General features: G+C 46.9%; 1 pseudogene; it reads left to right on the top strand.

The window, feature by feature from the left end:
- Nucleotides 1–2,242: 2,242 nt before the first annotated feature.
- LOC144502107 (U2 spliceosomal RNA) lies at nt 2,243–2,462 on the top strand (annotated as a pseudogene).
- The last annotated feature ends 19,743 nt before the right edge of the window (nt 2,463–22,205 follow it).

Raw genomic sequence — 22,205 nt, 5'->3', positions numbered from 1 at the left:
CACCGCATGCTCCCTCTCCAGAGACACCTGGCCGCGAATGTAGCCGCGGTAGAGGGGCAGACAGTCGGGATGGACGGCCCCGTCGATCGCCCGCTGCCTGGACCTATTGATGGCGCGTCTCGCCAGGCCCAGGAGCAGGTTCACGAGGAGGTCGGCATCCCGACCCGCCCCTCTCCGCACCAGGTGCCCGTAGATCAGGAGCGTGGGACTGAAGTGCAAACAAAACATCAATAAGAGGTGTTTGAGGAAACCAAAAAGGGTGTGCAGCCTAAAACACAGAACGTAGACATGGTCCACGGACTCCACGAGGCCACAGAAAGGGCAGTCTCGGGAGCCCGTGTACCGGAAAAACCTACGGTTGCACGGCACTGCTGCGTGCAGCACCCTCCACCCCAGGTCCCCGAGATAATTGGGGGAGATCCCTCAGTAGAGGGACCTCCACTGGGGACCTCCGCCACCCGGCGGCAACAAGGCCCGCCAAGGTGTATCCGGGCGACGGGCGAGGACGCGGTAGTGAAAGGTGTGCAGCAGCAGCCCGTACAGGAAACGCCTCCGCGCGGTGGAAAAGGGCACGGAGGGCATTTCCGCAAGGCGGCACACGCAGTGGGGCACCTGACCCGGGGGGGGGAGGTCTAGGCTTCGGGCCAATGTGGAATTCCGTCCGAGCAGGGGAACGCTCGGGCGGGATCCCACCGCACGCCTGCGCCGCCTCCAGACCGCGTGCGCACTCGGGGCCGAGCACGACCGTCCTAAGGTCTCGGATGGCTTTGGCCGCGCGCCAGACGGCCACCCCCGCGCGCTCAGCCAGCACGTGGGGGCTCATCCAGCCCGCTCCTCCGCCATCCAGCACGTCCCCGATCCTGGTCACCCCGGCGTCCACGGCCCTCCTCTCCGCCAGCCACCTGAAGTCGTAAGGCTGGAGGTGCGGATTCCTGAGCAGCGGCTCTCGCACGAGAGCCGCTACTCCTGACGGGGGAGAGCTGCGTCGCGAGGCGACCGTGTTCCAGACCGTGAGGAGGTCCTGGTAAAAGACGGGCAACTCCCGCAGGGAGGTGGGAATACGCCCCAGGTCGATGTGCAGGAGCTGCACGTCGTAATTGAGGCCGTGCAAGTGGCGGAAAAAATACGTCGCCATCGCACGCCATCGTGGAGGAGGCTCGACGTAAAGGTATCGCTGCAGGGTCTGGAGGCGGAAGGTCGCTAGCTGCGTGCGGACACACCCTGATGGTACATAGGTCAGACTTTCCTTCATTCCTGTAGCTAATTATTCCTGGAACAGGTTGTTAGTCTGTCGCTAGGGGCTTATAGCTTGAGGGGTGCCACTCCACATCAAGCAGGTAAGTGATTGACTGGTAAGTAGTTTTTCTTTTCTTTTTTCTCTTGGCATTGGAGTTGTTGTGAGTTAACTTAAGGGTTAAATCATGGCAGGAGATCCCAGAGCTGTGTCATGCTCCTCTTGTGCGATGTGAGAATTCAGGGACACTTCTGGTGTCCCTGGCTCCTTCACAGGCAAGAAGTGTGTCCAATTGCAGCTCCTGTTAGACTGTTTGATGGTTCAGGAGCTGGGGATGGATTCAGTTTGGAGTGGGGACAGAAACAAAAGGCAGTAAGAGGAAAAGTGGAAGGCTGAGAAACCAAAGACAAAAATCAAAAAGGGCCACGATATAGAGTACAGAGATTGTGGATCATGCAGTGAGGCTATATGGGTAGAACCCAGGAACAGGAGCGGTGCAATCACACTGTTGGGGTTGTACTTACAGACCTCCCAACAGCCAGCGTGAAGTGGAGGAACTGATATGTCAACAGATTATGGGAAGATGTAAAAACAACAGGGTTGTTGTGATGGGCGATTTTAACTTCCCCAACATAGACTGGGATTCCTTTAGTGTCAGGTGCTTGGATGGGGCAGATTTATTCAGTGTGTCCAAGAGTGCTTCTTGAGGTAATATATAGATAGTGCAACTCAGGAAGGCATTATCTTAGACCTGGTTCTGGGAAACGAGCCCGGACAAGTGATTGATGTCTCAGTGGGGGGCCATTTTGGGAACAGTGATCACAATTCTATAAGTTTAAAGATACTTGTAGAAAAGGATAGAAGTAGTCTCAGAGTGAAAGTACTAAACTGGGGGAAGGCTAACTATGACAGTATTAGGCAGGAGCTAGGGAATGTAGACTGGAGGTGGCTTTTTGAGGGTAAATCCACATCTGATATGTGGGAGTCTTTTAAAAGTCAGTTGTTAAGATCGCTTCTCGGCCTTTTGGCTAAGATCAAGTGTAGTATGGTCGGCAGCCCATGGTCGGCTGCACTTGGTTGAGGTCATTAGGTTACACTGAAGCTTCATATGTTTCATATGAAGCAATTTTTAAAAGCAGCATCTCGGCCTTTTGGCTAAGATGCAAATGAGCTCAAGTCTTGGAGGAGGAACCTCCCCCTTCTCCAATCAGCTTGGCTCATGTAGATCAGGCCCAGGACAGGGTGGTTTGGTCGCTCGCCCTGTCTTGTCAGCCTGGATCTGAAATGTCTCAACTTGTTGAGACTCTGAATTGGATTTGATTTGATTGAATTGGAAAAGTATTAAAAAAAAGTCAGTTGTTAACAATTCGCTGTAAAAATGAAGGATAAAGATGGCAAGATTCGGGAACCCTGGATGACAAGAGAGACTGTGAGCTTAGTGAAAAACAAATAGGAGGCATGCATAGATTTCAGGAAATTGAAAATGATAAGGCACTTGAGGAATACAAAGATAGCAGGAAAGAGCTTAAACAGGGACGTAGGAGGGCTAAAAGGGGCCATGAAATGTCCTTTGCAGGCAGGAGTAAAGAGAATCCCAAAGCTTTTTACGTGTCTATAAGGAGGAAGAGGTAGCTAAGGAAAGGGTAGGTCCGTTCAAGGACAGTGGAAGGAATTTATGTGTGGAGCAGTTGAGGTGGGTGAGGTCCTTAATGAGTACTTTGCATCTGTATTCATAAAGGAGAAGGATGTGGTGGATGGTGAGTAGAAAGGAGGATGTTGACATTCTAGGACATATTGAGATAAAAAGAGAATTATTGGAGGTTTTGAAAAACATGAAGGTGGACAAGTCCCCAGGGCCAGATAGGATCTATCCCAGAATACTGAGCGAGACGAGGAAAGAAATTGCTCAGGCTTCGGCCAAAATCTTTGTATCCTCTTTAGCCATAGGCGAGGTACCAGAGGATTGGAGAGTAGCTAACATTGTTCCTCTGTTTAAGAAGGGTAGAAGAGACAATCCAGGAAATTACAGGCCTGTGAGCCTTACCTCAGTGATGGGGAAATTACTGGAGAAGACTCTTAGGGACAGGATGTACTCACATCTGGAAGAGAATAGGCTTTTTCGCACATGGTGGCATGGTTTTGTGAAGGGGAGGTTGTGTCTCACAAACCTGATTGAGTTCTTTGAGGAAGTGACAAGAAAAATTGACCAGGGCAGGGCAATGGATGTTGTACACATGGACTTTAGTAAAGCCTTCGATAAGATTCCTCATGGCGGCTACAGAAGATGAATTCGTATGGGATCCGAGGTGAGCTGGTAAAATGGATACAAAACTGGCTTGGGCATAGAAAGCAGAGGGTAGCAGTAGAAGGTACTTTTCCAACTGGAGGCCTGTGACAAGCGGTGTTCCACAAGGATCAGTGCTGGGGCCTCTGGTGTTTGCAATACATATAAATGACTTTGGAGGAAAATGTAGGTGGTCTGATTAGTAAATTTGCAGATGATACAAAAATTGGGGGAGTAGCGGATAGTGAGGAGGATTGTCAGAGGATACAGCAGAATATAAATCAGCTGGAGACCTGGGCCAAAAGATGGCAGATGGAATTTAACCCGAACAAATGTGAGGTGATATGATTTGGAAGGCCTACTGCAGATGGAAAATATACAGTCAATGGTAGAGCCCTTAGAAATATTAGCATACAGAAGAATCTAGGCACGTAGATACAGAGTTCCCTGAAGGTGGTGACTCAGGTGGACAAGGTGGTGAAGAAGGCGTGTGGCATGCTGGCCTTCATTGGTCAGGGCATTGAGTATAGAATTGGAAAATCATGTTGCAGCTGTATAAGACTTTGGTTAGGCCGCATTTGGAGTATTGTGTACAATTCTGGTCGCCACACTGCTGGAAGGATGTTGATGCATTGGAAAGGGTGCAGAAGAGATTTACCAGGATGTTGCCTGGTTTGGAGGATAAGGATTATGAAGAAAGGTTGAACAAATTTGGATTTTTTCCATTGGAGCATCAGAGGATGAGGGGGAACCTGATCGAGGTTTACAAGATTATGACAGGCTTGGATAGAGTGGATAGTCAGAGTCTTTTTCTCAAGGTCGAAGGGTCAATTACTCTGGGGCATAGGTTGAGAGTGAGAGGGGAAAGTTTAAAAGAGAGGTAAGGGGCAGGTTTTTCTTACAGAGAGTGGTGAATGCCTGGAACATGCTGCCGGAGGAGATGGTGGAAGCAGATTCTATAATAACATTCAAGAGGCATCTGGATAGATTCATGAATAGACAGGGAAGAGAGAGATATGGACCACGTAGAGACAAGAAAATATTAGATCAGAGAAACATTTGTGTCGGCGCAGACTTGTGGGCCGAAGGGCCTGTTCCTGTGCTGTACTGTTCTTTATTCTTTGTTCATAGCCACACTCACGCACACAAAACAAACTACGGGGCAAGTTAGCATGACAAACCCACCTAACCTGCACATCTTTGGACTGTGGGAGGAACTGGAGCAGCCAGCAAAAACCCACGTGTACACTGGGAGAATGTGCAAACTCCAAATTTGCATGTAAAGCCTGCAAATATGTGAATTATGCATAAATTATAAACATGGTTTAAGCAAGAAGTATATGTGGTTACCTTGCTTCATATGAATGAATATATGTTTGTGGTATAGTACATATGAGAGTTGTTGTACACTGGTGATAAAATATGATGTGGAGATGCCAGCGTTGGATTGGGGTGGGCACAGTAAGAAGTCTCACAACGCTAGGTTAAAGTCCAACAGGTTTATTTGGAATCACGACCTTTCGGAGCGCTGCTCCTTCATCAGTTGAGTGGAGAGGTAGGTAGCAGTGCTCCGAAAGCTCGTGATTCCAAATAAACCTGTTGGACTTTAACCAGGTGTTGTGAGACTTCCTACAGTAATAAAATAATGTGCTGTTGGTTACAATCTGACATCTTCCCAGCACAGCACTATCAACCCAATACCTATCACTTTGTGCAATGAAGTTGCCGAAGATCTTTACTGACAAACATGAGGGAAATCTGAATCCTTTCCACTTGTTATAGATTTATCCATTAACAGTGCAGCCCATTTTCCTGCAGTCAATACATATTTCATACATGTGACATTTGCCTTGCTTAAATTTTAAAACCCTGGTTTGTGACTCTCTTGAACCTAATATCAAATTCAATCATACGGTGATGGTCACTATTGCTGAGATAATTCCCTACTGTCAGGCTGCAGATGAATTCTAGTTCATTACTCATCACAAAGTCTGATATGTTCCTTTAAGACATATGATTTGATGAGGTTGATATTAATACATTCTAGAAATTTATTGCCTCAATAACATCAGCTGTTCTGTTTCTCCCAGCCTGTGTGAAAATTTGAAATCCATGTTCGCCATTGCTCAACAGGAACTCGCTTAACTGAGTGAGAATGTTGTACATTCGCTCCAGAGATCCGAGCACAAAGGGTTAAGTCGACACTCCAGTGTGTTACTAAGTGAGAGTTGATCTGATGGAGGTCAAATAAATAAACTAAACTAAACATGTAGCACACAACAGATGTTGTTTAAATTGAGCAAAGCCTGCATCTTTTTGCATTGGTTTCCTGCATCTTTTTTAAAATTCATATACACACACTCTCTCACACACACACCACACTAAGGGGCAATTTAGCATGGCGAATCCACCTAACCTGCACATCTTTGGACTGTGGAAGGAAACTGGAGCAACCAGCAAAAACCCCCGTGTACACAGACAAGTGTGAGATATTGCACTTTGGAAGGACAAACCAAAGAAGAACGTACAGGGTAAATGGTAGGACTCTGAAGAGTGCAGTTGAACAGAGGGATCTGGGAATACAGGTACAGAATTCCCTAAAAGTGACGTCACAGGTGGATAGGGTCGTAAAGAGTGCCTTTGGTACATTGGCCTTTATAAATTGGAGTATCGAGTATAAAAGTTGGAGTGTTATGGTAAGGTTATATAAGGCATTGGTGAGGCCGAATTTGGAGTATTGTGTACAGTTTTGGTCACCTAGTTACAGGAAGGATGTAAATAAGATTGAAAGAGTGCAGAGAAGGTTCACAAGGATGTTGCTGGGACTTGAGAAGCTGAGTTACAGAGAGAGATTGAATAGGTTGGGACTTTATTCCCTGGAGCATAGAAGATTGAGGGGAGATTTGATAGAGGTGTATAAGATTTTGATGGGTATAGATAGAGTGAATGCAAGCAGGCTTTTTCCGCTGAGACTAGGGGAGAAAAATACCAGAGGGCATGGGTTAAGGGTGAAAGGAGAAAAGTTTAAAGGGAATATTGGGGGGGGGCTTCTTCACGCAGAGAGTGGTGGGAGTGTGGAATGAGCTGCCGGATAAAGTGGTAAATGCGGGGTCACTTTTAACATTTAAGAAAAACTTGGACGGGTTCATGGATGAGAGGGGTGTGGAGGGATATGGTCCAAGTGCAGGTCAGTGGGACTAGGCATAAAATGGTTCGGCACAGACAAGAAGGGCCAAAAGGCCTGTTTCTGAGCTGTAATTTTCTATGGTTCTATGGTTCTACACGGGGAGAATGTGCAAACTCCAAACTTGCATGTAAAGCCTGCAAATATGTGAATTATGCACGGAGGTGCCAGATTTCGAATGCGTGGCCTGTACTCCTCTTAAAATGATTGAAATTTAAAGTTGGGAAAGGTGTAATCCACCTCACAAAAATTATTAGATATTAACGAGCAGCTATCTTCCAGGTCAGTTGCTTCGCTGCTGACTGTAAAATCTGGGGCAATTTTATAATGTTACTTTTGCTGTGATATCGCTGCGGTAAAATCCTGTTACATGACATTAAACACCCAAGTTACTGCAATGAACCAGAAAGATTTTGAAGCTCTGTCACTCTCTGCTTTGAATTTGCAGTGTGACTGTTAGTGCTAATGGGAATTGCCACAATTAACAGCTGTCCCCTAGGATACGTGCAGTGAGGACTCAAATGTGTTGGTTGCTTGTTCCTATCACTTCAAGATGGTCATCACAGAGATCATTCCAACTTCCTGGTTGTCTGTGAGGCTGACAACAAGGTGTCGCAACAGGATATGCAATCTCGCTGGTTTAATTACTCAATGCAAACCACACAGTAAAACCTTTGTTCAACCGTGGAGATTGAAATGATGGTGACTTTTACACATTCTTGTCATGTTTTCAGTTATGGGGCCTGCAGGGCTAACTGAGATAAATGATTGTTTTCTGTGCAAGCCCGAGGCACAGACGAACTGTTTCAGATCATTTCCGCCTCTTTAGTTGCCACTAGGTGACAGTAATACACGCTACATATATTTTCAAATCATCAAATCTGGAACATAAGGCATTTTATGGTCAATTTAAGGGAAGGGAGGAACAGAAAGGAAATCATTAATACTTGCGCCTGTCGATAACTTTGACTTCTTTGTTCCACCTTCACTGTTAAATGTTTGATTGCATGAAAGCCTTAGTGAATGAAGACACAAATCATTTACAGAAAACCCCCTTCCTCCCAGATTCTGCAATCCCCCGACACACACACAATAACATGGCAAATAGAGTGAGCTGGTGGCCAGAAAAGTCACTGATTTTTCAGAACTGTGCTCAGAGCTAGCTGGAGGCTTTGTGGTGCAGTGGGTAGTGTCCCTACCTCTGGGGTGGGGAGCTCCAGGTTCAAGTCCCACTCTGGAGTTTGATGGCTCCAGAAGGTGCATTCGCAATGAGGTCAAACAGGTTGATTAACAGCCTGTAAATTGTTTCAATGGCGGGTGGTAAGAGTGGGAGAGTTTGGACAGTTACATGGGTAGGATGGGTATGGTGGGACATGGGCCAAATGCGGGCAATTGGGACTAGGTTAGGGGTTTAAAAAAAGGGGCAGCATGGACACGTTGGGCCAAAGGGTTTGTTTCCATGCTGTCAACCTCTATGACTCTATGACTCTTACCTTTTTTAGTTACCTTTTGTCATTTTTAGTAGGAGGAATGATGCTGGAAAGCTGATTCTCATTTTGGACCCATGCACCTCTCTCTCCCTCACACACATACTCACACTTCTTGACACACACACACACCCCTCTCTCACTGCTCTCTCTCACATACTCACCCCTCTCTTTCACACACACTCACCCCTCTCTCTCTCACACACAGACACAAATCCCTCCTTCTTTCACGCACTCACCCCTCTCCCTCATGCACTCACGCCGCTCCCTCACGCACTCACCCCTCTCCCTCACGCACTCACCCCTCTCCCTCACGCACTCACCCCTCTCCCTCACGCACTCACCCCTCTCCCTCACGCACTCACCCCTCTCCCTCACGCACTCACCCCTCTCCCTCACGCACTCACCCCTCTCCCTCACGCACTCACCCCTCTCCCTCACGCACTCACCCCTCTCCCTCACGCACTCACCCCTCTCCCTCACGCACTCACCCCTCTCCCTCACGCACTCACCCCTCTCCCTCACGCACTCACCCCTCTCCCTCACGCACTCACCCCTCTCCCTCACGCACTCACCCCTCTCCCTCACGCACTCACCCCTCTCCCTCACGCACTCACGCCGCTCCCTCACGCACTCACCTCTCTCCCTCACGCACTCATCCCTCTCCCTTACACTCTCACCCTTTCCCTCATGCACTCACGCCGCTCCCTCATGCATTCAACCCTCTCGCTCACGCACTCAACCCTCTCTCTTACACACCTCCCTCTGTCACACATTCATTTCTTACTCAGACACATTCATCACACGCACACACACACACAGACACTCACACACACACACGCACTCACACACACACGCACTCACACACACACACACACGCACTCACACGCACACACACACACTCATGCACACACACACTCACACACACACACACACGCACTCACACGCTCACACGCACTCACGCACACATGCACTCGCACTCTCACGTGCTCATGCTCTCACACACACACGCTCTCACACACACACACTCTCTCACACACACACATGCTCTCGCACACACACATGCTCTCACACACACACACATACACATGCTCTCACGCACACATGCTCTCTCACACACACACACACACACTCACACACAGGCACACACGCTCTCACATGCACACACATGCTCTCACACACTCACACACACATGCTCTCACGCACACATGCTCTCACACACACACACACACACACACTAAGACACAGACACACACGCTCACACACAGACACACACGCTCTCACACACACACACTCTCACATGCACACACACGCTCACACACACACACGCTCTCGCACACAAACATGCTCTCACACACACACATGCTCTCACACACACAAACACACATGCTCTCTCACACACATGCTCTCACACGCACACACGTGCTCTCACACACTCACACACACACACACATGCTCTCACACGCTCTCACACACACACGCTCTCATCCTCACACACAGAGATTAGGGTTAAAAGTGTGTAAACAGTAAACAACGGGTGGCCCCTTTTTGAGTCTTGGCGTGGTGAGATGTCTATAGTTGTCTTCATAAGAGGTACAAATTTAACATGTGTCCCAAATCAAAGAAAGATCTGTGAGCAAAGATAAATGAGGGAAGATCTTAAAGTACCCATATGCTTGAAATTACAAATGTAAAATTTAAACTAATTGGTTTAAATTTCTACCTGGCAGACCCCAGGTGTGCCACTTTGCTATGGAAATAGGATAGCAGGGAGGTAGTTTCATTTTGTTTAGCGTTTATCTGTGTATTTTTCTCAGAAATAAAAACAACTCGTTAGCTTGGAAGGCTGTGAGAAGGCAGTTTCATGTCTTCTGGCAGCCAGAATAATGAGCATAGAGGCAGAGATGTGTTCAGGGGTATTCCTGATGGAATCACTGAGCAGGAATTGTGAGTGAGGCCCATGCTCAGAAAGAAAAGTCCAAGTGCATGAGAAATTTAAATTGACAGATCTGCCTGGTGAAGTTGATCAACACTGGAATCCTCAGAGAGAGAGAGTGAGACCGCAGAGAATTAAAGTGAATTCCTAACAGCTGTGGCACACCTTGGTTTGGACTCAGTAAAAATGAAGGAACCCTCAAGATTCTGTAATGAATATGGAACACAATGGTGGAAATATAATAGAATAGGGATGTCCTATTGGGATTTTGGGTTTAAATAATAGGGGTTTATTGTTTACTTTTTTATTTATATTCATTCATGAGATTTGGGCCTTACTGGCTAGGCTCACATAATTACCCCTCCCTAATTGCTCTTGGAAGGGTGGTGGTGAGCTAACTTCACGACGTGCTGCAGTCCATGGGGCGTAGGTTGACCCACAGTGCTGTTGGGAAGGGTTTCCATGAATTTCATCCAGCAACAGTGAAGGAATGGCAATATAGTTCCAAGAGAGGATGGTGAGTGTCTTGGAGTGCAGATTTCAGATGGTGGTGTTCCCAAGTGTCCGCTGCCCTTGTCCCTCTAGATGGTAGTAATTGTAGGTTTGGAAGGTGCTGTCTACTTTACTATATACATGAAACATAGTATTAAGTTAGCTCTTTGCTTAATTCTTGTAGAGTAAAAGGTTTTATTTAAAGCATTAGATCCTGTGGTAAGATTCTTTCAGTTAATTACTGGGAGTTTGAATTTAATTTTAAAAGTTAATGATCCTTCTTGATTTCACGATGATAGATTGGGTTTTGCTCGGGAATTCAATCTTTGTGCATTATAATCAGTCCTACCTTTAACCATATCACATGCATTCATTTCGAGAGGCTTTATAAGGGTCTGGCCAGACTATTGTGAGCAATTCTGGGACCCATATCTAAGAAAGGATGTGCTGGCTTTGAAGAGGGTCCAGAGGAGTTTCCCGAGAATGATGCCAGGAATGAAAGAGTTGACGAATGAGGAGCATTTGAGGACTCTGGGTCTGTGTTCAATTGAGTTTAGAAGGATGAAGGGGGATCTCATTGAAACTTACAGAATAATGAAAGGCCTGGATGGAGTGGATGTGGGGAAGATATTTCCATGAGTAGGCAAGACTAGGATCCGAGGGCACAGCCTCAAGTAAAGGGACAACCCTTTAGAACCGAGATGAGGAGAAATTTCTTCAGGTGGTAAATCTGTGGAATTCATTGCCATAGATGGCAGTGGAGGCCAGGTCATTGAGTGCATTTAAGGCAGAGATAGATAGGTTCTTAATTGGTAAGGGGATCAAAGGTTACGAGTAAAAAGGCAGGAGAATGGGGTTGAGAAACTTGTCAGCCATGATCAAATGGCGGAGCAGACTCGATGGGCCAAATGACCTAATTCTGCTCCTATATCTTATGGTCTTAAATGCACTTTGTAGCAGGAGTCAACCAGTATAGAAATACCTGGCTGATTTATGTTCTTAATTTTCCACTAACCCTGGAACATTCCAGCCAACTGAACCACCTCCACAACCACCATGATTGAAATCAACTAATTTCATCAAGATTGGGATTGAATCTGCAACTTTCCTTATAAAAATGTAATTCAATTCTTAGGCAAACAATGTATTTATTCACTGAGCAAATTGTGGAGCCATGTTAAAATAATTTGGATCAAAGTCAGATACAAAAAAGGAAGGTTGAATTTTTTATCTGCAGAGGGAAAATCATTGAATCATAGAATCCCTACAGTGCAGAAGGAGGCCATTCGGCCCACCGAGTCTGCACCAACTCTCCGACAGAGCACCTTACCCAGGCTCACCACCACCTTATTCCCGTAACCCATACATTTATCCTATTAATCCGCCTAACCAACACATCTTGGGACACTAAGGGGCCATTTAGCATGCCTTGACTCAGTGTTTACTGGGGGAGATGGTGGCACAATATTGTCAGTAATCCAGAGACCCAGGGCAAGATCAGGGGACCTGCATTCAAATCCCAGCACGGTGAAATCTGAATTCAATAAAAAAATTGGAATTAAAAAGTCTGTTGATGGCCATGAAACTATTGTCAATTGCTGTAAAAACCCATCTGGTTCACTAATGTCCTTTAGGGAAGGAGATCTGCCATTCTTACCTGGTCTGGCCTACATGTTGCTCCAGAGCCACAGCAATGTGGTTGACTTGCAAATATCCTTTGAAATGGAGGACAGTTTGGGGTTGGTGACAAATAAAAATCAGGTGCTCTCGATGGAGAGAATTCTTTTTCTTCTTTCATGGGATGTGGGTAGCACTGGCAAGGCCAGCATTTATTGCCCATCCCTAATTGCCCTTGAACTGAGTGGCTTGCTACACCATTTCAAAGGACAGTAAAGAGTCAACTTTCTAGAGTCACATGGAGGCCAAAACAGGTAAGGGTGACCTTCCCTAAAGAGTATTAGTGAATCAGCTCCATTGGCTGCATCATGCATGCTGAATGGATGATGACTGCATCCCCAAGGACATGCTCAATGATGAGTTTGCTATCGCTGAAAGACTAACAGGTTCCCACGTGTTGGCTAGTGAGACCTCAAGCTGACTTGGGATCAGCGTCAATGTGTGGGGAGTCCTTGCTGTTGACCGGGGTGTCTGGAGACAAGCAGTCAGGAAGGGTGCAGAGAAAAGAGAGAGCAAAAGAATCCCAATAATAGGAAAGAGAGCACAGCAGGGGGAAAAAAGCATCAGTCAACCTCAGCCCAACGCTTTCCATCTGTACCAATTCAGGAAGGGATCACCATTCACAAATCTGTCTCTACATCCACAACAGACGATGTTCAGTCCAAAAGTGGCACAGTGGTTAGCACTGCTGTCTCACAGCGCCAGGGACCCGGGTTCAATTCCTGGCTTGGGTCACTGTCTGTGTGGAGTTTCTACGTTCTCCGCGTGGGTTTCCTCCGGGTGCTCCAGTTTCCTCCCACAGTCTGAAAGACATGCTGATTAGGTGCATTGACCTGAATAGGTGCCGGAGTGTGGCGACTAGGGGAATTCCACAGTAACTTTCAACAATCAACAGTGTTTTCATCAACTTTAAGTTCCAGCTGCCATGGTGGGATTTGAACCATTGACACAGAACATTGGCCTGGATTACAAGCCCATGACAGTATCACTACACCACTGTCTCCCCGATTACATTTCAATTCGAACTCTGCATATGTACTTGCTTCAGGATCTTTCTTCCACCAGATATATTTACATGAATATTATAAATGTCACGGAGTAATATTTTACTGCTTTCCTTACAGATCAGTTCAGTAAACATTTGTTGCCTCGTGTTAAACTCGACTGGTAGACAAATGGAAATGGAATGCAAGCACATGTTCCCTACTTAGGATCACAAGCACAAAAAGAGGCCCTTCAGCCCATCATGACCCTGCCAACCCATTGATAGAACTATCCAATTATTCCCTACCTGTATTTTCTTTTGATGTCTCAAATATATATTTTATGAAATTGTTGTGTGTAGGTATTTGCAGAAGGAGCACATCTCCTACATCCAGGTTTCTTGTTATGATTGTTCTTGTTTTGTGAACAATGTGAGTCAAGAAGTTGAGCCGATTGTTTTGGTCTAATTGGGTCTGGGAATTGACAAGAGAAGAGCGGGATATTCTGTTTATATTTTAAGAAAGTAAAGATAGAACTTGCATTTGTAGAGCATCTTTCAGAATCTCAGGACACCCCAGGGTATTACAGTGAGGTAGTAGTAGTCATAGAAACATAGAAACCCTACAGTGCAGAAGGAGGCCATTCGGCCCATCGAGTCTGCACCGACCACAATCCCACCCAGGCCCTACCCCCACATATTTACCCACTAATCCCTCTAACCTACACATCCCAGGACACTAAGGGGCAATTTTAGCATGGCCAATCAACCTAACCTGCACATCTTTGGACTGTGGGAGGAAACTGTTCACCTCGGGAGATGATGGACTTGGACCAAGGTATTAAAAAAGTTTAAAGTTTATTTATTAATCACAAGTAAGGCTTACATTAACTTGCAATGAAGTTACTGTGAAAGTTGCCACAATCCGGCGCCTGTTCAGGTCAATGCACCTAACCAGCACATCTTTCAGACTATGGGAGGAAACTGGAGCATCCGGAGGAAACCCATGCAGATACGGGGAGAACGTGCAAACTCCACACAGACAGTGACCCAAGCTGGGAATTGAACCCGGGTCCCTGGCGCTGTGAGACAGCAGTGCTAACCACTGTGCCACTTTTGGACTGAACATCGTCTGTTGTGGATGTAGAGACAGATTTGTGAATGGTGATCCCTTCCTGAATTGGTACAGATGGAAAGCGTTGGGCTGAGGTTGACTGATGCTTTTTTCCCCCTGCTGTGCTCTCTTTCCTGTTATTGGGATTCTTTTGCTCCCTCTTTTCTCTGCACCCTTCCTGACTGCTTGTCTCCAGACACCCTGGTCAACAGCAAGGACTCCCCACACATTGACGCTGATCCCAGTCAGCTTGAGGTCTCACGAGCCAACACGTGGGAACCTGTTAGTCTTTTAGCGATAGCAAGCTCATCATTGAGCATGTCCTTGGGGATGCAGTCATCATCCATTCAGCATGCATGATGCAGCCAATGGAGTTGCTGATGACTCCAGTGAATTAAAGAGTAGTCTCTGTTTTAATGTAGGTAGTAACAGATTACGCATAATGATTGTGCCCTGAACAGAAATATATCAATGGCCAGATCATTTCTTTTAAGTGATGCTGGTTTGGGGAACTATATTGACTCAGGCACCGGGAAGATCTCCCTTGCCCTTCTTTGAAATGGTGTCAAAGGATTTTCTTTTTAACTCATCTCCTTCTGAGGGCACAAACAATGTCTTCATTTACCCTTTCACCTGTACGTCAGCAGCATCTCTGACTGTCCAACATTCCCTCAGTACTGTACTGAACTGTCAGCCTAAAATATATGCTCAAGTCTCTGGGGTGGAACTTGAACTTTGGACTTTCTGACACATAGGTGAAGGTGCTGTCATTGAGCTAAGTCTACTTTGGTAGCCCAGATGACTGGTGGAGACAGTTGTCAAGAGGTGTGTTACTATCCTGGGCGAATTAGAAAAGATGGACAAACCATGGAATAAAATTAGTGTTGCTACTTCCAATTATCTTGGCGTCGGGTTGATTAAAAAATGTTTCAGCTTTCAAAATTTGACACTAATTTCTCCTCAGAATTTTCAGATTGGAATGTTAAAATGGTACCTTTTTAAAAAAAATCTATTATCTCATTACGGCAGCTGAATTGTAATCACTGTACGCTATAACCATTTCACATGCTTGAAAAGTCAGCAAAACTTGAAGTATATTGGCTGTCACTGGTAGATTCAACAGTTTATGGAAGCATAACAACACAGCGGGCCCGATTTTACCAAAACTTCGCACCCATTTTCGGGCGCGAAATCGTGGTAAAGTCGGGCGTGGGGCCTAAAACGCGATCCGCACCACAGTTTTTGCAAATCGCGCCTTTACCGACAGCCGATTTTGGCGCGGTTCCGATGCGCGCCCGAATCGACCGGCGTGACGATTTAAATGCATTTGCATGCATTTAAATTGACTTAATGAAGCTCCCGCCCAACTCTACCGCCAATTTCCACTCTACCACCGTGCGGCCCAATTCGCATCCGCGTATTAAGCGACCTGCTGTATAAAAGTCCGATTTGGACTTTTATTCAGCAGGGGAATCGCCGAGGCCCACCCTTCGCGGACCCACCCCGGCAGACACCCCCCGCCCCAGGATCGGACCCCTTTGGGAGGCAGGCGCCCCCGGCAGAGCACACCTCTAACCTACTTTGATCGTGGCCTCCCTCCACCATCCTTCCTGCTCACCTTCAGTCCTTCGACAGCCTGCAGCACGTTGCTCAAAACAGGCTTCGAGCCACGTCTGAAGGGACCGGGCTTCACACAGGTCCGCTGGCGTCTGCCGGAGGAGGGAGGGGCGGGCCCAGTTGGAACTCTGGTTGGGGGGGGGGTGGGGGGATGAGGAGGGGTGGGGGATGAGGAGGGGTGGGGGATGAGGAGGGGTGGGGGATGAGGAGGGGGGATGAGGAGAGGGGCAGGTCCACATCGCCCTCTTGGGAGGGTGGGAGGAGGAGAGGGGGGTGTGACTTATCATCCCCTGCAGGGGGGGGGGGAGAGGGGGTGTGATGTATCATCCCATGGGGGGGGAGGGGGTGTGACTCTCATCCTGTGGTCTGGAGGTTCCGCTGTGTCTGCGGCCAGAGGATGAGAGTCACACCCCCTCTCCCCACCCAACCCCCATGGGATGTTATATCACACCCCCTCCCCTCCACTCCCCCCCCGCCAGCCACCACCCCCCCCCCCCCCGACCAGAGGATGAACGGCAGAGAGGCTCTCTCTGCTTTTTTTTTCGCGCCCGGGCGCGTTCAGTCAGGTTTTTTCCTATCGTTCCGGCGGCGCTAAGCCCCGCCCACTGGACAGGTGCCGGAAAAAAGCGTATGGGCACTCTGGAGCACGGCCTCCGGGCTCGGATCTATTTGGCGCCCACACCTGGCACTTAGTCTCTAAATGGTAAAATCGGGCCCGGATTAAAGCATTAAAATACTCCAAACAAGGTTAACATGTGCTGGGTAAATATTTGCCATTAATTGTCAATAGTTGCACTCTGAACCCAAACCACTCGCTGCATGAAAAAGATTTTCACAGATTGAGAAATATTCCGTCTATAGAAAATAGACTCTTTCTAAGTGTTGAAGGCTTTGAGAAGGTTTAATAAATGTTTTAAAATGAAGAGGCTCAGTAGATACTTGTTTTCTGGTGAGCCAGCAATGAAAGGTTAAGAAATTTAAATTGTTACCAAGGTCAGAGCCAAGTCAGATTGTTTTTTTAAATAGAGGGTGTTGGAGCACTAGATTGCCACTGGAAGCGTTTGAGCTGGAGATTGCTACATTTTTTATAGTGTAGTTTGGAAAAGCTTTGCAATGAATGATGATGCAGGGCTGTGAAGGGAATGTAGGGCAGTTTGATTAGTATTAGATTGCTACAGCAAAGAGCTGGCACAAACCTGCCTCCTGCCGCGTTGTAAACTTGTGATTCTGTAACATTTGATGAAAGGAATTCCTTTGGGTGATGTACAGATTTAAAAGTATTACAGGGCTAAATTGGACAGCCCCGAAAAATGCATGCGGAACTGACAATGCATGATTATCCTGCAGCCATTCAATGTGATACAGGCCCCTTGCCAACATCATGTTGTCTGTCCATTTCCGTGATTGCAACATGCAAGGGCTTTGGTGAGACCAAACCACGAGCACTGTGCACCATTTTGGCTCCCTTGTCTAAGACGGGATATACATGTCTTGGAGGGAATGCAGTGAAGCCTCACTAGATCAATGCCTGGGATAGAAAAGGTTGTCTTATGTTGAGAAGTTGAGCTAAATGGGCTTATACCCTTTGGAGTTTGTAAGAATGTGAAGTGATCTCATTGAAGATTCTTCAATAGGGAGGCGATGGCCTAGTGGTATTATCGTTAGACTATTAATCTAGAAACTCAGCTAATGTTCTGGGGACCAGGTTCAAATCCCACCACGGCAGATGGTGGAATTTGAATTCATTAAAAAAATCTGGAATTAAGAATCTACTGATGACCATGAAACTACTGTTGATTGTCAGAAAAACCCATCTGGTTCACTAATGTCCTTTAGGGAAGGAAATCTGCCATCCTTACCTGGTCTGGCCTACATGTGACTCCAGAGGCATAGCAATGTGGTTGACTCTTGGGCAGCACGGTAACACAGTGGTTAGCACTGCTGCTTCACAGCTCCAGGGACCTGGGTTCGATTCCCGGCTTGGGTCACTGTCTGTGTGGAGTTTGCACATTTTCCTCGTGCCTGCGTGGGTTTCCTCCGGGTGCTCCGGTTTCCTCCCTGTGGTAAACCACTGTCGTGCCTTTGGCACGGTTGAGCTGTTTATATTGTTGCCACTACTGTTCGTATATGAGACACTCCCTGACACCTTTAATTCGGCTGCACCTTTAACTGGAGGCTCCACCCTCAGGGTATAAAGGCTGCAGCCCTCCCCCTCCGGCCTCAGTCGGGAGATCCACATGCTCAGTATTGTTCTGTTTATTGTCTGTTCCACATCGTTCGTTTTAGCGAATAAAAGCCTTCTGTTCCTGGCAACATCAGCCTTGTCTATTTATCAGACGCGCCTCACTCCCACAGTCCAAAGATGTGCGGGTTAGGTTGATTGGCCATGCTAAAATTGCCCCTTAGTGTCCTGAGATGTGTAGGTTAGAGGGATTAGTGGATAAATATGTAGGGATATGGGGGTAGGGCCTGGGTGAGATTGTGGTTGGTGCAGACTCGATGGGCCGAATGGCCTCTTTCTGCACTGTAGGGGTTCTATGATTTCTAACTGACCTCTGAAAGCAAGCCACTCAGTTTCAAGAGCAACTAGGGATGGGCAATAAATGCTGGCCAGCCAGTGACACGCATGTCCCATGAATGAATAAAAAAATATTCTCAGGAGGTTTGACTGGATAGATACTGGAAGGTTGTCTCCTCTTCCTTGGAGAGTCTAGAATGAGGGAACCTAGTCTTAGAATAAGGGGTTGATCATTTAAGACTGAGATGAAGAGGAATTTCTTCACGTAGAGGGTTGTGAATAAAGATTCTTTTTGTAGTTTAGTCAGGGCATCATGATTGGCACGGGCTTGGAGGGCTGAAGGACCTGTTCCTGTGCTGTACTTTTCTTTGTTCTTTGTCCTAAACTAAAAAAACCTTCTGCCTTTACTCAGTCCGTATCCCTCTATTCCCTCCCTATTCATGTACCCATCCAGATGCCTCTTAAAGTTGCTAATGTGCCTGCTTCCACCACCTCCTCTGGCAGCACGTTCCAGGCACCCACACTCTCTGCGTGAAAAACTTTCCCTGCACATCTCCCTTAAACTTTCTCCCTCTCACCTTGAACCTAATTGACACTCCCACCCTGGGAAAAAGCCTCTGACTATCCACCCTGTCTATGCCTCTCATAATTTTGTAAACTTCTACCCTCAACCTCCGTCCTTCCAATGAAAACAATCCTAATTTATTCAACCTCTCTTCAGAACTCTCTACCAGAGGGTTGTGGTGGATACTCAGTTATTGAATGAATTCAATGCTAAGATAAATGTTTGGACATTAGTGAAATCAGGCTTGGTGGGCCTTCTGTTGCTTTAATGAAGTGCAGATGTCAGCTTTCTGGAGGGTAATTTGCACATGAGTTCTAATGCAGAGGACTCAGAGAGCACTTTGATGGGATGGGCTATGGAAGAAGGTTGATGCCTTAATGTAATTAAATACTTGATATGTTGGCGTACTTGCGAAAGCCTCCATGTAATGTCAAGGAGCATGGAGGGGTTCAGTTCCACCTTTGCACAGGGCTGAATGCTGAGCTCAGGAGCTCATTCTTTCCAGAGTTCCAACTCCAATAACACAATTATGGACCCAAACATAATGCAGCATTCGATGGCTATTGTCTCAGCTTCCGTTGCAATGCCAGCAGAAGCCACCCAAATGTTTGAATGCTGTAATGCAAGTTTAGACTTCTAACAGGCAAGCTCAGTCTGCTACTACCAATGGTTGTGGAAACTAGTGCTTGTGTGCAAGCAATCTGTCCTTCGACAAATAACTGAGACTGGTGAGGTGCCACACCAGGGGAGTGGCTGTGGCTCCATGGAGCATGAACCTGCTGTTTTCTCTCAGGACGATGGCATATTCATTTTCCCAATACCGTTACTTGACCAGTGCCCTTGTCATTGCCTGACATCTAGCCAGCCAGACTGCTGCTGCCCAACATGCCGAGATGGTGTAGCTCAAAGATGGGTCTGGGAGGCCCAGAACTGCCCCAGCTTATCCGTCAAGGCCATCTGCAATCTCCTCCACAGCAGCCTTCCACCAGACATGCTGTATGCAATGGAGTAGCACCGCAAAGGAGCACTAGGACACGCCAAAGCACATGGAAGATGGGTACTAGGAGAGTTAGCTGACAGTATGCTCACACACCAGCTGGGTTTTGCGGGAATGGAATCCCTTTCGATTCAGCTATAGGGCAGAGTTGGCATGTGTGCCACAAAGCACTGTGCATGCGCTCAATATTATTCTGTACCATGGGGATGGCTGCAATCCTCACAAAGTCATGTGCCCTCCTGGCCTGCTGCTCTCTTGCAAGAGAGAATTAAATATATTCAGCTCTTTCTGAACAGTTCTTACACAACACTGGAAGGCCAACTGTTAAAATCTCCCATTCAAAGGCAGACTGTGCATGAAGGTCCATTGCCACGCTCACCTTTACTGCCAGTGGCAATGCAGTCCTCACCCTGTTCTGAGATGGCACTTGTGACTGTGGCAGGTGGCACATTTCAGTCAGGGTATCTTTACTGAGGTGAAGGCAACTCACACATTGTTCCTCGCTGAGGTTCAGAGAGAAGAATTGCTCCTTGAATATCCTGGGTGGACATGGTCGCCTGTTCAGAGCCCTTCACCTGCTTCTCCTCTTCCTGCTTCTGGCAGCTTGCTCTGATTTTGTATCACCTCTGTTCCTTCTCTCAGTCATGCTGTATTCCAAAAAGAATGTCTACATCAGTACCCAGATCTGGGAACCAGGTTTGTTGGGGCAAAATCCTTCAGCACCTGTCACACCACTTCCTGCAGATTTGTGCAACATTGAAGAACTCTTAAGAAGCACCAAACACGTGGGGAATCATAGCAGTAACTGGTTGAAATCAATCTGAAACTAATGTGAAAACAATTGATGATCCTTTTCAATGAGATTGTTCGGGATGGGGTAGAGTTGGGAGTAGGGTGAGGTTGGTCCTTTCTGCTGCTGAAGGCATACTATGAGAGGCTAAGAGAGCATTAGCTGGACTGTTGAGCTTCAGAATTGCAGTGCTGGCATCAAAAAAGCGTGACATGTTGAATAACGTCAAGCTCTGCCTCTCTACATCCATCTGGTAGATACTCACTGCCCTCATTGATATGGTGTTGGATGTGACTTGCACCTGAAATGTGCCCGCATGCCACTGGCATCATTTCAGACCTCTATCTAAGGATAATCAGAGCACTGGAAAAATGGGTGCATGGATCAGAATTTGGAGTAATTGGGAAGAATTGCACTTTCTAGTCCTGCTCTGTTGTGAAGTGCTGTTCAGGAGCACCGATGAAATAAGCCCGAAATCTCAAGCCTTTACCACTTTGTCTGTTGAAGTGTTTAACAATTTGATTGTTTGACGACTCTATATGAGGAAGCATTTACATGATAAGAATTGCATCTCAGGATAATTGGCAATGCCAATATTAAGTACTGGCATTTTAGTCATGCGACAAGGCATTATTATTGCTTTGATAACCACTCAATCAAAACTGATAGCTGGATGCCTTGCACAGTTGTTTTCCAAATGAAAGTATTTCCTTAAAATCCAAGGAGCTGCTCAAGCTTGTCACCTTCAGTGCAACAAGCCTCTTTGCTTGCTGAGTACCATGAGGACAAAATAAAAAAAAATAGATAGATATAATTTACCACCAATTCCTAATAAGATACCAGTAGCAGCTGCAGGAAGTATGGGCAGTGTTTTTGAACAGTCAGTCTAGTATCTATAAACTATTACAAAGAACAAAGAACAAAGAACAATACAGCACAGGAACAGGCCCTTCGGCCCTCCAAGCCCGCGCCGCTCCCCGGTCCAGGATTGAATCCTGAATCCAGGATCCCAGCCCAATTTTCCAGCCTATCTACATACCAATATCCTATCCACCGAGCTGTCCCTCACAGCTACGATGCTTTGTTCATTACAACCTATTAAATCACCCCCACCCCCCCATTCCAGACCATGTGATCTCCAGGGAGAGGCGAAAACCCAGAGTGAAAAACCCCAGGGCCAATATGGGGAAAAAAAATCTGGGAAATTCCTCTCCGACCCCCTGAGGCGATCGAAACGAGTCCAGGAGATCACAATGGCCCTGATCGGAAAATGCTTCCCAACCCTAGTCATTTCCACTTCCACGAACACCATATGAATTCCCTGCCCC

This window comes from Mustelus asterias, chromosome 12, assembly GCF_964213995.1.
Source record: "Mustelus asterias chromosome 12, sMusAst1.hap1.1, whole genome shotgun sequence".
Lineage (NCBI taxonomy): Eukaryota > Metazoa > Chordata > Chondrichthyes > Carcharhiniformes > Triakidae > Mustelus > Mustelus asterias.
This window is presented reverse-complemented; position numbering and strand designations above follow the sequence as displayed.